This window comes from Sus scrofa, chromosome 1, assembly GCF_000003025.6.
Source record: "Sus scrofa isolate TJ Tabasco breed Duroc chromosome 1, Sscrofa11.1, whole genome shotgun sequence".
Taxonomy (NCBI): domain Eukaryota; kingdom Metazoa; phylum Chordata; class Mammalia; order Artiodactyla; family Suidae; genus Sus; species Sus scrofa.
This window is the reverse complement of record NC_010443.5, coordinates 40,623,915-40,641,489: the sequence shown is the minus strand read 5'-3', so window position 1 is coordinate 40,641,489 and position 17,575 is coordinate 40,623,915. Positions and strand designations below refer to the sequence as shown.

The 17,575-nt window shown below is 36.8% G+C and overlaps 1 long non-coding RNA gene across 1 annotated transcript; it reads right to left on the bottom strand.

Annotated features, from left to right (window-relative positions):
- Window positions 2,132-17,193, bottom strand: LOC110260218. Its single transcript, XR_002343077.1, has 2 exons — window positions 15,797-17,193; window positions 2,132-2,988 (listed from the first exon to the last, which is right to left on the bottom strand). It is a non-coding gene; the product is annotated as an uncharacterized LOC110260218 (long non-coding RNA).

Here is a 17,575-nt window from a genome sequence, read left to right as displayed (position 1 = left end):
TTTAAAAGCGATGATTTTAAATTGGAAGCTAAACTGGACTTAAGGTATATAACCTTCTTTTTACTATTTAGTATAAATACTAAACTCCATATTCCATAAACTACCCTTCCTTAAAAGAAATAATAACTGGATAAGCCAAATGTCTTTAGGTATTTTATGAAGCGAAGCAAAATACTGAATAAACAAATGGAATTTGCTGTGTATTTCTCATCCTCAGGAAAACCTTCTCTCTGTGATTATTATGTGTTTTTATTATTAACGGGAAAGACTTAATTTATAGAGTAATGACATAAAATGTAATTTTTATTTTATGTTTTTTTTTTATTGTACCCATGGCATATGGAAATTCCCAGGCCAGGGATCAAACTGATGCTGCAGCCATACCCAGAGTCACAGTAGTGACAACGGTGGATCCTTAACCCACTGAGCCACCAGGGAACTCTAAAAATTATGCTTTTTCAAAAAGTGAGCTACTTTTTTAATGTTATAAAGCCAAGAAAATGAAGGAAGACAGGCTATTTTGAATGCTCATCTCATACTTCTGTAAGGTAAAGCAAAGCAAATACTTTGTGGGTGAAACAAACAGCTTTCCATGGAGGGTACATGATTTGAGTGCTAGACAAGTGATAAAGACTAGCTTTGACTTGATCTTTTTTTTTTTTCGTACATGAGCAAACTCCATGTTTGAACACATTAGTTCAAAGCCCACCTTAATCCTAATGTACCTCCCAGAGGTTTGCTGACAAAAAGAACCATTGGTGAGTCTGTGCTCTCTTCACATAAAATCTAAAGAAATTATTATTAAAAAATCTTCCTTTATCCTCCTTATCTTTGAAGACTTTAGGACTGGTAAATATTATCTTTTGGATGATAAACTTGCAAATGAGTACTAAATGAAAAGCTGTTATTTCCCTGGCCTGGCTATGTTCAGAACAGACATAATCTTTTCACGCTGGTCTGTACAAAGTCTGTTTTCTTTTTAAGATGTTGGGAAATGAAGTGAAAAACTTTGAATAGTCCTTGTTCTGATTTTCTCCACATCTTCTTTATTTCTATTTGAAAATCCTGCAGGCTAGTAAGAAGACATGAAGAAGAGTTGACCTTAGTTTCAGAAAAAGTAAACTCGTGATTTTAAACATGCAATTTATTAGGCATCTACAATGATACTCACATTGGTCAATGTCATCTCTTAGCAATGAAATTATTCAAAATTTCTAAGTGTTCTCTATGTCAACAGAATAAACAAACACTGGAGTTCCCGTCGTGGCGCAGTGGTTAACGAATCCGACTAGGAACCATGAGGTTGCGGGTTCAGTCCCTGCCCTTGCTCAGTGGGTTAACGATCCGGCGTTGCCGTGAGCTGTGGTGTAGGTTGCAGACGCGGCTCGGATCCCACGTTGCTGTGGCTCTGGTGTAGGCTGGTGGCTACAGCTCCGATTCGACCCCTAGCCTGGGAACCTCCATATGCCGCAGGAGCGGCCCAAAGAAATAGCAAAAAGACAAAAAAAAAAAAAAAAAAAGAATAAACAAACACAAATTTCTGTTTAGAAAAACATATAGTTTCCTTCTAAATATATAACTCTACTGAAACAAACAGAAAGTCACGGGAAGGAAAGTGATGGTGTCTCAGTATCCGTGAGTGTGACAGTGTGGTTAACCTGGCCGTGCTGCAGGGTCTCTACGACAACTTCTTCTAGAACCTGATGTGTTCTCAGGCTCAGAGATATGTACACATGACTGTATTAGCATGGGAAAGACATTTGGCACATCATTAACTCATAATCTAAGAGTAATTCAAAACTGTGAGGGCTGTGAACAAGAACAAGTTGGGAAAATGTAAATAGATTACATTTTTTTTTTAAAAAAAAGCAATTTTTACCAATGCACACAAAAATAACTTTTTAATTCTATTTTAAGTTTTTTTGTTGTCGCTTTTTTTTTGACCATGCCTGCAGCATGTGCCAGGCCAGGGATCAAACCCTCACCACAGCAGCAACTGAAGCTGCTGTAGGACAACACTGGATCCTTCCTTAACCCACTGTGCCTGAAGGGAACATCTAAAAAGGTTTTTTTAAAAATGTCGTGGCAAGAAGTCTGTTAATACCTTTTGTCTAGACTGTCTTAAATATACTTTTTTTTTTCCAAGAAAAAAAGCTCGTATTTCTTTTAGCAACGATGGTAACTTCTGCATTTGTTAATGATGTATTTGGTTACATAAGAACATTATTTCCTAGTCTGTATATGGACATTCCTTTAATTTTTTTTAAAATTTATTTTCTTGAAGGAATAAAATAAAAGAAAATGTTTACAGGAGAAACAAGAGAGCTAGCTTACTGATCCTTCTTTCTTTCAACTTTTTGTTCATAAGTAATCTGAAAATAAATAGTAAAAATTTGTCCTCTCCTAGGATGATTTTGGAACATTAATACATAAGAAAATACTTTAAAATGGAGTATTTTTTAAGTATTAATTTTAAAATAAAATATAATCTCTGTTGAAATATCATGGGGGAAAATGATAAAGATGAGTGAAAGAGTAAAATAACAAGAATCTACTGTTGAAAGATCAGGGAAAAAAGATTAAAGAAAATAATAAAATAACCTATAATCCCCCCTGACCCATAGAGAACCAATATTAACATATTGGTGGACACCCTTCAGAATTTCTATGTATGAATAAGCCATGTCTGGTTTTAGAAAAATTTGGAAATAAAATAAGGTTTCATTTTTTTATTTGTGCAAATTAAAAAACTTAACTTTGGTCCAGTCCTTTCTTGTGATCAAAGATACTCAAAGACCTCTGGTTATTTCTGAAAATAAGAGAATTAATCCTTATGCTAGCCTCTGCTCTCTTTTGGGAGAAGAAAACCTCAGCTATGACCCTTTGCAGCCAATCTCTTTGAGCAGTCCTCCAGGCAGTGACCATCCCAATCTCGTGGTCTGTGGCCTCCAGCTCTTTCTTCCTGCTATCAGTTTTTTCTGCATTTTGCTGGTGAAAACAGAATTCAAAATTACTTCATTTAAATCAGATGTCAGCAAAATTTTTCTGTAAATTGCAGATAATAAATCTTTTATTATTACATTAATAGCATGTAGGTACTTACATGAAGAGAAAGATAACAAATTTCTACATACTTTTAATTGATGAAATGCAAACATAATGATAGTAGTTGAGTACTCCAGTAGTCAAATTATTTTGAGGACTACAAAATAATATTTTGTAATACAGCACTATAAATGGGAAAAAAAAAAAGGACTTTTCTTTTTTAAGGGAGGGGTATTACATTTTGCTTCACTGGAGTTCAAAGTTAGTGTTGTTCCCTATCATCCAAATCAATTACCAGAGTCTCCTTGTGGTAGAGTGGGTTAAGGATCTGGTGTGGCTGTGGCGCAGGTTCAGTTGCTGGCCCAGGCATTTCCCTGCACAGCATGTGCGGGCAAAAAAAAAAAAAAAAAAAAAAATATATATATATATATATATATATATATATATCAATTACAAACATTCATCTGTTAATGCTATCTGTAGTGAGATTTTCTGTATTTCATCTTTCAAAATGTCTTTTCACAGAGATAATACTGCCAGATACTGTTATCAATACACCAGTGTACGATTGTAATCATATTTAAAACGTGAAATACGTTAATAGGATTCTGTTAGATTCCTCTTTGATATTTGCCTTTTAGCATGTCATTATACCTCACATTAATAACTTAAAATCCAAGGTTAGGTGAAAGCATCTCAAATGTACAGTGAAATGGATTTAAAATAATGAAATTTCTTTTTCACTTGCATCAAGGTCTGAAAAATGCTGCTGAAACTGTAGTTTGAGTTCCAAAGATATACTTGCTCTAAATTTGTATGGGGATAAAAATCTCGACTCTTGTTTTAACTTTTGCCAGCACATGATGTGTGTAAGACAGTTTAAAGTTATTTGTCATCCAAGAAAATATTGTCAAAATATCTTTGCTGCAGTGTAAGCTTCACATATAAACTCTATATTGCCTGTAACTTTCGATTCAACTCATTATGAGACATTATTAAGGCTGCAGCAAAAACGACCTTCCAAAACTATTCAGTATTCAATAATACTGATTCAGGGAAGTTCTTGTTCAAGAAATTTTCCCAAGCTTAGTAAATTTGTCCAACGAAGACATTTTCTGCTTCATACATATTTATTCCCACCATTTGTTGTAACACATTTTAGAAGATTACACTGCAGATTGTACTGAATTAGTGTTCTCAATTTTGGGGGAAAATATTCTCTCCTGTAATTATACCACACAGGCTGTCCATAAACTCTAATTCTTCAATCATGTCAAAAACAAAGTCGGCATTGATTTCTCAAATGAATAATAATTGAGAAGTACTGGTAACATCTGTTAATTCATCAAGAACCAAAGAAAACCACCAAACATAATTTCCTTTAATTTTTAATTGACTACTGAAGTTGTTCTCTACATCCCCAATCCTTTGAACAAATACTCCCACCAAAAGGCATATTATAGCTTAAAGCTATAAAAGCTATGTCTTTTAAAGCTAAAAGGCTTACACAGGCCAATTTTCTCTAGATACAACTCCTCAACCGTTGCAGTCAAATATGATCCAATTAATTCACCATGCTAAGTGTCTTTCCTTGCCTAGCTAACAAATGAGCAACCTGGGTAGTTACTTTGGTGCTGTCTCACTTTAATATTTTATTTTTATGAAGAAATTCTGCTATGAAGAAATACCCCACATTACACTTTCTAATTTTTCTGATCACTGCTTTTCTCTGAGTTGGAAATATTGTAATAGAATGCTTGGTAATGTTGATGCATATTGTATGTAGTATTTTAGCATAGTCATAGTGTGACTACATAATAAACACCATTCTTTGCCGTCTAATTCAATAATAAAATAACCCATGCTCCACTGTGCCTTATAAGCATAAATTTCAAAGTCCAATTTTCTCTTTTCTTGTGTTGACATGATAGACACATACTCACTGGTGATTTATAAAATCATGTCGTGGTACAGCAATGTGCATGGCATTTGAAACACGGTTGATTTATAATCACATTGCTGTGATTGGTAGTTCCTGGAACAGGGGTGTGAAGAGATGAGAGTATCACACACCATCTCTGTTGCAGCTACATGCCAGTACAGCATGAAAGCAATGATAGATTAAATAAATAAATGACTGTGGCTGTTCCAATATTATTTTATTTATAAATACTGAAATTTGATTTCATGTGTCATGAAATATCACTATGCTTTTGGATTAATCTCAAGCATTTAAAAACAAGAAACTTATTCTTAGCTCATCAGACTATACTATAAAAACAGCAGGAGTTCCTGTCGTGGTGCAGCAGAAACAAATCCGACTAGGAACCATGAGGTAGCAGGTTTGATTCGTGGCTTCATTCAGTGGGTTAAGGATCCGATGTGGCTGTGAGCTGTGATGTAGGTCACAGACACAGCTCAGAACCTGAGTTGTTGTGGCTGTGGTATAGGCTTGCAGCTGCAGCTCCAATTCGACCCCTAGCCTGGGAACCTCCATATGCCGCTGGTGCAGCCCTAAAAATCAAAAATAAAATAAAATAAAAACAGTAAAGGGTCAGATTTGATCCATGGATTAGAGTTTGCCAATCCTTATTTAAACTAAAAGCTTCACGGAAGTTCCTGTTGTGGCTCAGCAGGTTAAGAACCCCATGCTGTCTCTAGAATCATGCTTAGACCTCCTCACGACTCTAGTTTTGTACTGACCACATGAAGCAAGTAGCTCCATTGTCCTGAAGTCAGATTTAAGATGAATAATTTAGGATTGTTGGTAATGAGAATATGCACTGACTTGTCCTTCCTGTCATCATTTAAATTGCAAATTAAAGTAGTGCAATGTTGATAAATTTTCAAATATCTGCTCAGTCTTACTCTTGTTGATGTTGTTGGTGTTTTTTGTGCATGTACTATATCTAAACCGGAGTGCTCCCTATCTGCTGTTCTTCCCTTTTCAAACACATACTTTTAGAAGAGGAAATCGTGATGAATTTAATTGAAGCTGCTATTTCTCAGGAAGGGACACTAAGGCCAAGCCACTTATACTTAATAAGACATCTTTGCAATCATTCTATGCTAAGTTGGGGCATGAAAAGTTCAAATGCTCTGAGAATAATAATGATAGAGTCTATTGTTTTGAGAAGGACAGGACAAAGTAAAGATAAAAGGTTTAAAAATATCCTTTTCTTTTTCTTCCTTTTTTATTTTTATTATTATTTTTTATTTCTAGGGCCACACCCATGGCACATGGAAGTTCGCAGACAAGGGATGGAATCAGAGCTGTAGCTGCGGCCTACGCCACAGCCACAACAATGCAGGATCCAAGCCACATCTGCAACCTCTATCATAGCTGATGGTAATGCCGGATCCTTAACCCACCGAGTGAGGCCAAGGATCAAACCTGCATCCTCATGGATACTATTCAGGTTCATTACCATGAGCCATAACCTCCTAGACTCATATTTCACACACACACACACACACACACACACACACACACACCCTGTGTATGCGTGCATGAATGTATCCTGGACTTGAGATTTGGCTTTGTAATCTTAGGGCTGACCATGGTAATTACTAGATGATCTAGGGTGAGAAGAAGCTATGCTTTCCTCTGGAGTACTTACTGAACCAGGATTGAAGTAGTCATATTTACTTTTAATCGTGTAATAGGAATGCATCTCAACTTCCTGAACAAAAGGGATTCTCATAAACATTTAACCAAAGTTAGAGATATCCTTCAAATTGCCAGATAATAAAAAGACCAAAAAGAAATATTTACCTGCTGAAGAAAGTGGTAAGAGTTCCCAAACAAGGGCAAAGACCAAAACAGGAAGATGAAGAAGGATTTCTTTAGGGAAATGTAATTTTTATTTATTTATGTATGTATTCTCTTTTTTAGGGCCACTCCCACAGCATATAGAGGTTTCCAGGCTAGGGGTTGAATCAGAGCTGTAGCTACCAGCCTACGCCACAGCCATAGCAACTCGGTATCTGAGCCGAGTCTGCCTACACCACAGCTCACTGTTTACACTACAGCTCACGGCAACACCAGATCCTTAACCCACTGAGCAAGGCCAGGGATCAAACCGGCATCCTCATGTACGCTAGTCAGATTCATTTCTGCTAAGCCAGGAACTCTGGGAAATGTAATTTTTTAAAAACAGGACTGGAAGGAAGGAGTTTTGTGAGAACCTAAGTGTGAAAGTATAAAGGAGTAACTACATTAAGTACATTGGAGGGAGTTCCAATTTTCCTTTCCTTTCATTTTATTACCATCCATAAATTTCCCCAACTCATTTTTGCACATCAGCATGTTTAATGTGGTAGCGCCAGTGATGCCATGTGGTAGGAAGAAGGATAGATTGAAAAAGGGGCAGAAGAGATTATAGGATTATAGGTGTCCTTTCATACCTTGCAAGGGATTATCCTGTTCTTTAAGAGTGTACTTCTTTGCAGAACAGATACTGACTCACAGACTTTGAAAAACTTATGGTTTCCAAAGGAAACAGTTCGGGGGTGGGGGGGTGCACTGGGGTTGTGTTGTGGGATGGAAATCCTATAAAATTGGATTGTGATGATCATTGTACAACTATAAATGTAATAAATTCATTGAGTAATAAAATAAATTTCAAAAAGAGTGTACATCTTTGATTGCTTAGGCTATTTTGCAACTCCAGAGTGATAGGAAACTGATAATTTATAGAAAACTACACATAATGCAGATAAATCCTTTACAGAGTAATGCAAATGAAATTGTCTCTTAGATATATTATCAATTCAAAGATTAACATTATAATCTATAACAGCAGTTTCCAAAGTATGATTCAGAGTCCCCTTGGAGTCTAGAGATCTTTCATGGAGGCCTAAAATGTCAAAACTATTTTCATAATAATACTAAGATACATCTGACTTTTTCACTTTAATTCCTTCACAAGTTTACAATGGAGTTTTCCAGAAGCTACATGACATATGATATCACAACAGATGAATGCAGAGCAGATATAAAAATCCAGATGTTTTCTATTAAGCCAGACATTAAAGGGATTTGCAAAATGTAAACCAATGCTACTCTTCTTACCAAATTTGTGTTCGTTTTGGAAAGTATATCTAATTTCATAAATACATCATTTATGATTTAAAGTACTATATCTCACCTCAAAATGATATGGTCATTATATTTCTTCTAGCATCTCAGGGTTTCAATGTTTAATATTTAATTGCAGTAAATTTGTAATTTATTTTGCTACATGGCATGAGGTAGGGATCTTTTATTTTCTCAAGTGGTTGGTTAGGTTTTTTTGCTAAATAAGCTTTTCTTTCTCAGTCATTTGAGATGGTACCTTTGTCATATGTTAAATTTTGATATATATGTGGTGGTTTCTAGATCCTCTATATTATTACATTAATTTCCTTCCATTCTAGTACAGGTTATGAAAATTTTAAACTATTAATATATTTTAATTTATATTAAAATTATATATATATTGTGTTATATATATAGGTTCTATTTCACTGGAAACTCTAATACACACATTTTTAATACAAAAAAATTAAGAAAAGCAGCAACAGCAAGAACTATGGCATTTTAGGAACATTTTGAGTAGCTACTCTTAATTTCCTGTCTTCTAATTATTCATCCATTTATATGTACTAAATATTTCCTAAACATCTCTTGTAAGAAGTTTTGTTTTCTCCTTTTTCAGCTTAATTTATATAACATGAAGCTACATGTACAATGACTACATGGTTATTCATATGAATATTTCTTTTCTCTACTCAGTTCTTCAGGCTTTCTATATAAAATGTCTTGGCATAACTAACTTATTCCACATTTTGCTGCCTTTGAAATTCCAAGAGAGGTTTCCTGTCCTCTGTTGGCCTTTCCTACTTTCTTTCTTTTCTTTTTCTGCCCAGATTCTTCTGGGCAGTAATATAAAATAACTATGAGGACATCTGATACTTCCAGAGAGAGGATTTTCTTGCAGAAAAAAAAAAAAAAACTTTTTGGAAACAGGAAATCATTTTTAGTTAACCACATTAAGAGTTTCAAAGCTTAAAACCTTGGAAAGTTTTATTTTATTGCTTTTTGATGTTAGCAATAATGTGGTCTCCCATACTTAGTCTGGATGTCTTACGTGGAGTTACTGCTTTAGAAAATGATGCATAAAAATATTCAGCAGAATATAGCCTGATGTATGTGCCACTAGTTCCACCTGTGTGTCTATCTATCTATCTATCTATCTATCTATCTATCCATCATCCTCTGTGAAGTAAACAATGCATGTAAAACAATAGACCTATATATGACAAACAAAACTAGAAAGATAAGCAGTGACATACGATGTAATGTGAAGAAAATTACTTTGGAACTCTATGAAGAATTGTTTTAATATATAATCTGCTTGGGTTTATGTGCTCGCTCTTGAATACGTACATAATTTTTTATGTTATTAAAATTTTAGAAGACAAGGAATATGAAAACAATTATAAGATCTTCACTTATATGGAGACAATTGACAACAGCACTACTTTGACCCAAGTAACTCAGGCTTAAGCCATAGGATTTACAGTAAGCCCACAGAAATACAATTGAATCAAAGGGAACTGGGTAACATTCCTTCTCCACTGTGTTTGCCTTTCTCTACTCAAAATGTCAAAAAGAAAGATATTAGTGAATTACCTCTTTTGTAATTTTTTTTTTTGGTTGCATTGGGTAGGACTCATGAAGAAGACTGAAACACAGGCTAAGTACTTACCATTTTTGAAAAGCCAATTAATTCATTTTGCATAACTATCTTGGAAAACTAAAAAAAAGCCAAAGTTACACCAGCATTTCTTTTCTGTATGTGCCATCTATCCTGAAGCACATGAAGAAGAATCACCACCTTTTCTAGTAACCTGGGTTTGGACCTACCTAGGAGAGAGTGAATGGCTTTCCTCTGGAACACCTTGAGGTGGAGCATCCTGGCATCATGACTAGGCATAGAAGCCTACTCTAAGCAACAAGGAGTCGAGGGCAGTGTACTCTTCTTCCAGGCTGTGAAAGCCTCTAAAGATGTACAGGTCAACTTCCTGATGCTACTAGGGGAACACTGAACCCAACTGTCTAGAGAACTTCACGGGGTAAGTGCCTCTCCTTACCTTACCGCATGCTTCCTATTACAGAGATTCCAACCGGAGTGTTCATTACTGTTTCTGCAATGTTTACAATATTGTAGGTGTTCAACAAATGTTAAGGAATGTGATAAATGTTATAAACTGCCCTACAGAGATGATCACAGTAGTATTTCACCTTCAAAGGGATCCAGAACCAAACTAAGGATTTTAGAGGGTGTTAGATATTGCATTAGATGTTTAGAGGGTTGTCGCTGGAAACAACTATCACAGGAACTGCTGCCTAGAGAGAAACCATTGGTAACAGAACTATCACTGAGAGCAGAGCAAAGGATGAGAAGCAGGGGAGGAAGAGCCACCTTGAGTCACAACTTTTGCTAATTGGAACTGCCGCTAATAGCACCATCCAGAAAGTTCAGCACCCAGCTCTCTTCTAGGTAACAAAGGTGATAAGTAGAAGATTTAGAATCAAAGAGACAAAAGTAAAAGAGTAAAAAAGTAGATAACTTGTGATTTATTATTCAATTTAGTGCAATTTCTAGCATGTCCTTTTATTGTGGATTCACTGTAGGCTGAGCACAATTTCTAAGCCTCTTATTTTTTTAAGCCCTAGTTTTAATTAATTATTTAATTGTTTTTTAGGGCTGGCACATGGAAGTTTCCAGGCTGGAGGTCGAATCGAAGCCACAGCTGCTGGCCTGCACCACAGCCACAGCAATGTGGGATCCAAGCTGTGTCTGCAACCTACACCACAGCTCTCAGCAACGCTAGATCCCCAACCCACTGAGCAAGGCCAGGGATCTTACCTGCATCCTCATGGATACTAGTCAGATTCGTTTCCTCTGTGTCATAACAGGAACTCCTTGAGCGTTAGTTTTAAACATCCATAATTTCAACTATCAGCTCTTTAGGGTTTTGAGGGGAAGAACTGACCCACATGGCTCAACCCACATAAGAAGGGGTTATACCAGAATCAATTATTCCACCATTTTTTTTAAGGCATCTACTAATGTTCAGTACATTGCTTTGGGCTAATTACAAAGGGGAATGCCTAAATGTGGTTCAAAGTATTCCATTTATATATACATATTTTTTTCCCCGGCAGGGGCTCACCTGATTGAAAACCATACTTGTGTTCATTTTTTCCCAGCTCACGAAAAGACCCATCTAGGTAAGGATTGTTTTAATTGTATCACAGTGAAATTCATCCCAGGAATACTGGGATTCACAGGGCAGTACGGCAGGTGCTATGAGTGGAATTCCTGCTGACGAGCCAGATCTCCGTACCACACAGTAAAAAGAAGGGTTGAGATTCAAGCCTGGATCTGTGTTATTTCAAACAGCCGTTTGTTAGCTCTCACTGTTTACTGCCAGTACCACAAGGGAGGTCACAAACACAAACATGCTTGAAGATGGATCATCCACAAGAGTAACAATCACTTATTTTAAGACAGAAAAACTGTGTTATATTCCCAGAAAATTGTTAACCTCTGCATTTATGGTTAAACTGAACAAGGCTGAAGACCACTGAGACCAGGATGTCCTCCTAAAACAAACTAAAACCTTGCCTTTCAGAATCAGAGACACTTGGCAATCCTAACTTAGCCACATGTGTTCCTTTCTTACATATGTGGCAGCAAACAGATGTGCAGACACTGCAAAGCACAGAAGAGCTTGTATTGGAGACTGCTTTGTCCCAAACTTGACTTTTAAGTTCTCTAGGGAAATATTAAGTCCTTGAAGTTATATACAGTTTTAGCAAGAACTCAAGGAATGTTCTTATTTTTTAAACTAATGGACAGTTATTAAGAAGCACAATGCAGCCCAAATATATTTACTTTAACTGAAAATGTACTAAAATCATTGGATTCAGATTTTCCTTACTCCAAGGGTGATTATACAGAGTTTAGCTTGGGCTTAGGGGTGAGGGAGTGTATGTTGAAGAACTCACCTATATCAACGCTTGTTCTCATCTCAGTTTCTCTGAAAAGTTGGGGTAATAATATTTCTGAACTCTGTTGTAAGAGGTAGTAGATGATCCATGAAACATACTCAGAACTATGCCTGCTCAGAGCTTGCAGGTAAGAATATTAGCAATTCAACACTGGAACAGGTTAGTCAACAGAATCTTGTGAACATATATTTTTCTAATTTTTAATGGATTTTGAATAATATGTCCTTTCATCTTGCAGTACACGATTGAACATTTAAGAAAAAACCTAAATCATACTTAACTCAGAACCATAGTTCCCAGACTTTCATCTTACTGCTCTTTCTGGCACACTTAGTCTTCATGATTTAATTCAACATTAAGAGCTCTTTCATGCTCGCTCTTGTTTTACAATTGCCAAGTCACTTAAAGTATTAATCATATGCCTTTATTATGTTTATTAGCTTTGTATCTCTGTGATCTCTTAGTATGAAGATTTTTTTCCTCTGTCATTTTAATAATCTATCCAAACTCCGAATCACAAGTTTAAAACTATAAAATTGACATGATCAAGTACAGAAAGAAGAAAGCCATTAAGCCAAATGAGCATTAACAAATGGCTCTAAATCCCCATGCTGCCCTGTAGTCAGTGTGACCTTGAGTAAATCACTCATGATTCCTTAGTTTAGCTTCCTCATCTGTAAAATAAAGATCATAATATCTGTCAGACCTTCCTCCAAGGGCACTGTGAAGTAAGATATTATATGTGAAAGCCCTCTATAAACTCTATAGTCTGGGAGTTTGAGAGCTTGTTTATCCAAAACTTCATGGTGAGGTAAGTGAAAGCCCTCTATAAGCTGTATGGTGCATTTGCTACACGTGACATTGCATGAGAGCTTATTTATTTAATTCTTCACAATGGAGGCACTTTGGTGTGATTTGGGGTTTTGCACTGTTGTAGAGGCTTTCTAAGAATGATAGCACACAACACTAAGCAGAATCTAATAAAGATTCAATCAGTGGTTTCACGGGTTGTACTGTAGGTGTCCAGAGAAGGAAATGAGACCTGGGGACTGGCTGGGCTCTTTAGAAAACATCTACAGAGAGGTGCGTTTTTTACTTTACCATTGAATATTGGGTAAGATTGAAATAAACCGAGGACAGAAGTGAGGGGGTTCCAGATGGAGGAACAACTTGAGAGAAGATCCAGAGTAACAGTATATGGAAGCAGAAGAGCACAGAGGCTGAACAATGGACTGATTTGGATGCAGCGATCCCTTCCTGTAGAAAGCAGTGGGAGATGAAACTGGTGAGAGTGAGGGAGTCTCAATGGAATGCCGAAAGAATGATGCGCTTTGTTTACACAGCACATTTAAAAGGAAGGCCACTGAAGGGTTTTAGAGCAGGAAGAGTGATGTGGTAAAAACTGTGAATTCTAGCTTCAGACAAACCAATTTCGAATCCAAATTGGCCTCTTAGCCAATATTTTCTTAGGCAACATTTACTGGACGTGCATGGTGCAGTGGGAAAAGTGTGGGTCTCGGAGTCAAGGGAGGGCCTTTGGAATGTGAGGTCTCTTTTTTGGACCTACCTTTCAGCCAGCGTGGCTGGCAAAGCCATCGTCTTTTATCCTGGCTCTTTCTCACCACTTCTGGAACCATTTCTGCCACTTTTTATTTCATCGAATTTCTATCAGTGTTCTTCTAGGTTACGAGTGCAAAACAGGTTACAACATGTTTTCTCCTAAAAGCCCTCAGAAAAGTTTCAAACTACCCTGCCTGCTATTAATTCTTTTTCCATTCCACTATTGCTCAATCTCCTTTAGTTGATCACATTGCCTTTCAGCAGAGAGTATTACTACATCACAATTAGAAGCATATGATTAGATTTTAATGACCATTTCCTGTCCAGATTCATCATTAAAAGGGCCTTTGTCACTAACAAATTCTAACTCATATTTAATGCTATTTTAACATCACATGTGTTTTCATTATTTAAAATTATCTTAAGTCAGGCTTATGCAGTGAGTTTGAAAATCATCTTTGCATCTACAGAGGCTTATATCAATCACATCTTTGGCGAGAAAGAAAAATACTCAGTTCTGAAGCTATTGGTGTGTCCCCTATTGATTATTAAGGTACTGACATGCTAGCAGCAAGATTTTTCTTTCCTTTTCTTCCATTTTTTTAACTAGGGAAAATAAAATCATTCTACCCCTCAACTCTCCTTTTTCAAAACTGGAAAACAGGAATGAACTTAAGTTTTCACCTAGTCTTTGATTTTTATCTCGGCTTCTAGAGAGGGGTAGAAACCTGACAAATGTAGATTTGGAATGAACATTATTTAAATCACTCTCCACAAAACCTAACTAGTAGACAAAGGACATATCTGTGCCAACTGCTAAGTCAACGGGAGGACTACACAGAGGGTCAACAAAGTTATCAACAAGGTATCCATCCCACTGAAGGATGAAGTGAAAATATGGGTAGTCTAACATGGCCACCCTAGAAAAACAAGGATCACAATTTCTAAGTTTCTATTTATTTCTCTTGCATAGACATGGGATATGACTTGAGGTAAGCTGTCTTACCTTCAAGAATGTGTTCATATTTTACTTTTCACATTGTAAAATGATATAGACACTCTATGTCCCAAATAATAATGATCTCTCTAGGGAGCAAACATTAAACAATGGTAAAAATGCCTGATGGTGATTTATGAGACTGGAAAGCTTGAAAATCTCATTGCCATCTCAGTTTTAAATTGTTATAAAATAAGAACAGGCTTGGAACACTGTTACGATGTATTTATTCCCTATGCCTGCACATCAGTAACATCTTACAAATATAAAGTGATGTTTTCAAGATAGTTTTTTAGGGTGTTTACTTTCTAGTTTATTATTGTTACACTTGAAATGTTCAGAGGTGAAATTATCTGGAACTAAACATCAAGATGGTCAATATATTTTCCTGGCTTTTCAGATAGCTTAGGTGTGGTCTATTGTGATCACTCTTTGGAGAATTATGTAGACAAGCCCACTCCTTTTCAGATAGAAATTTGAAATAATTAAAAGGGATTTTTATAAAACAACTTGTTCTTATTAAGAAAATCAGAATTCATTACTGAAGTAATGGGATGAGAAAAACCTAAAAATTTTTCTTGCCACTTTTTGAAAGTTATGCTTTCATAAATTACATTTTCAAAGCCAGCACTTCTCCCAGGTGATGAAACAAACTGAAAACTGAATGTTTTAAATCAAAGAAAGCATGCTTGTGCTAGAGAGAGGGAAGGAAGACGTATTACGCTTTAGAACTATTCTTCATTTCAAGTACAGTTATGAATTATCATCTTTCAAAGTTAAGAAGTAATTAATATGTGCACAATATCAGCTGTGTACACGTCTATGGTGTTAATCCAGTGACACACAAGATACGGTCACTGGTTATAACCAAAAGGGAGAAATAAATGAATGTGTATATTTGCCTGTACCTGGGCAAGAGTATGAGAATGGATATGTAAATATCAGAGCACATTTTAGGAAACACAAACATAAGGGTGTGTTTTAATATACTGTCACAAAAATGTGAACATAAACAGGAAACTAGAGACAGCAAATAATTAAACCAGATAGTTCAAAGAGAAGGTGAGACTGCATGGTTTAGGGGCAAGGCAGGAAAAAGAGGATACAAAGAAATACCATGTATCACATACCTGCAGGTGACCCTCCAGAGCCATTCTCCTTCTGTTTCCATTTGCCCTCTGCCTCACAGATGGGTGGCAGACGCTACACGAACAGGACCTGGTGTACTCTGGCTTCCAGGTAAGTCTGGGACTTTATTTTTTCCAGGCTCCATTCCTCAGTCCTTTGGCATGAAGAGAGGTAACATCTCACTGCTGTTGGCCCCCATTCCTGCCCTATTTGTGGTGATTTGCTTTTACCCCAGGCAAACTTTTATTATCTATCACTTTTTAAATAAATACTCATCTAATGATTTCTTTTCTGCTGGAAACTCTGCTGATACATTAGTTGGTAGCAGAAGTGGCCCCAGGAAATAGACTCCTTGAACCGAGACTCTGGGCTTAGCACATTATATATTTGAGGAGTACAGGGATAACCTTTTTGCTGGGAGTGCGAGAGAGATAGAGTAGCAGTAGTGCTTGGCATACTGTAGCATTGTAAACATTCAAGTTAACACTGTGGTTGCATGAGATGAGAGTTTGCAGAGATCAAGTGGCTGTGACACACAGCTGCTCTGACAATTAAGATTTTAAAGTCATTAGTTTCTTTCGACAGTCCCACAGAATATCGATAAGGCAAAATAATTAAAAATATGAACATAAAATTACAAATGTGCAGAGTCAGAAAGTTTTCTGAATAACTTTGAAGGCACCCCCTCTCCTATACTCGTGCAGAAAATATAGCTGGTGATCAAGCTCACAGCATGATTGTAAAGGTTGTAGATTCATAGAACTAATTATAAATCAGATCCACCAGATCTACTATGCTAACAGAAAGGCAATTATCAGGAAACAATGGAACCATGCCTCATTGAATGGGATATTTTGGTAGATATAGATGAAGTTAAGGACTATGAATCTCCAAATTCTCCTGGGCCACCCTTGCCTCATAAGCAAATACACCCTTCTTCCCACTTACACCCTTCAGTGGGCTCATAATGCATAACCTGGACCGAAGGTACGAGGGCCTATTCATAAAAAAGAAGAATGAAATTTCATCTCCCATCAGGCAGAAAAATCCTCATCTAGCTGAAAGACCTGCAATAACTAAGGGAGCATGGAATTGGATGGTGAAAGTAGATAGTTATGATAATCTGTTTATCCTAGTGGCTGGCTACTGGGGGAAAATTCAGCTGCTGCATTTTATGGTACTCCATAATTTTTTCCTACTCTTTTCCTCATTAATTCCTTATATGAAGAATAGCAGAAGTAGCCAATATTTTTGATTCAGGGGAGGAAAATGACTGAATTGAAATTACCCCATGATGATATGATAGCTGTTGAGACCCAGTTCTCGCTGGTCACAGGCACAGGATTTCCACCCAGATAAAGACAACACTGCATGCTGAGGGGCACTAAGGGTTAACTCCCTTTGCATTACAACAGAGAGCCTCCCATAGCCTCTTACTTCATGTCAATGCGGATCCCAGCAGAAGGTAGGATGTAGGGAAGAGTTTGAGGGCAGGGAACTTAATCCTTGGTTCCTTTCTGGTGAAGTTAGGCAGGGCTGGCTGTGCTCCCAAAGGAACAAACCCCGCTCCTCTCCAGGTGGTCTTCTGTTCTCATCACTTCCTGGTGAGTCCTCCTCTTACCTCTCAGAACATAAGGAGGGAGGGGAGGGCAGGGAGAGCTCTGTTGTGGGTGGTCCTAGGCCCCTGCGTGATTGTTTGTTTCCTAAACTCCATTCACACCTTGATCATTAGTCTCTTTGTAAATAAACCTTCCTTAAGTTACTCTGATGTGAGTGGGCCA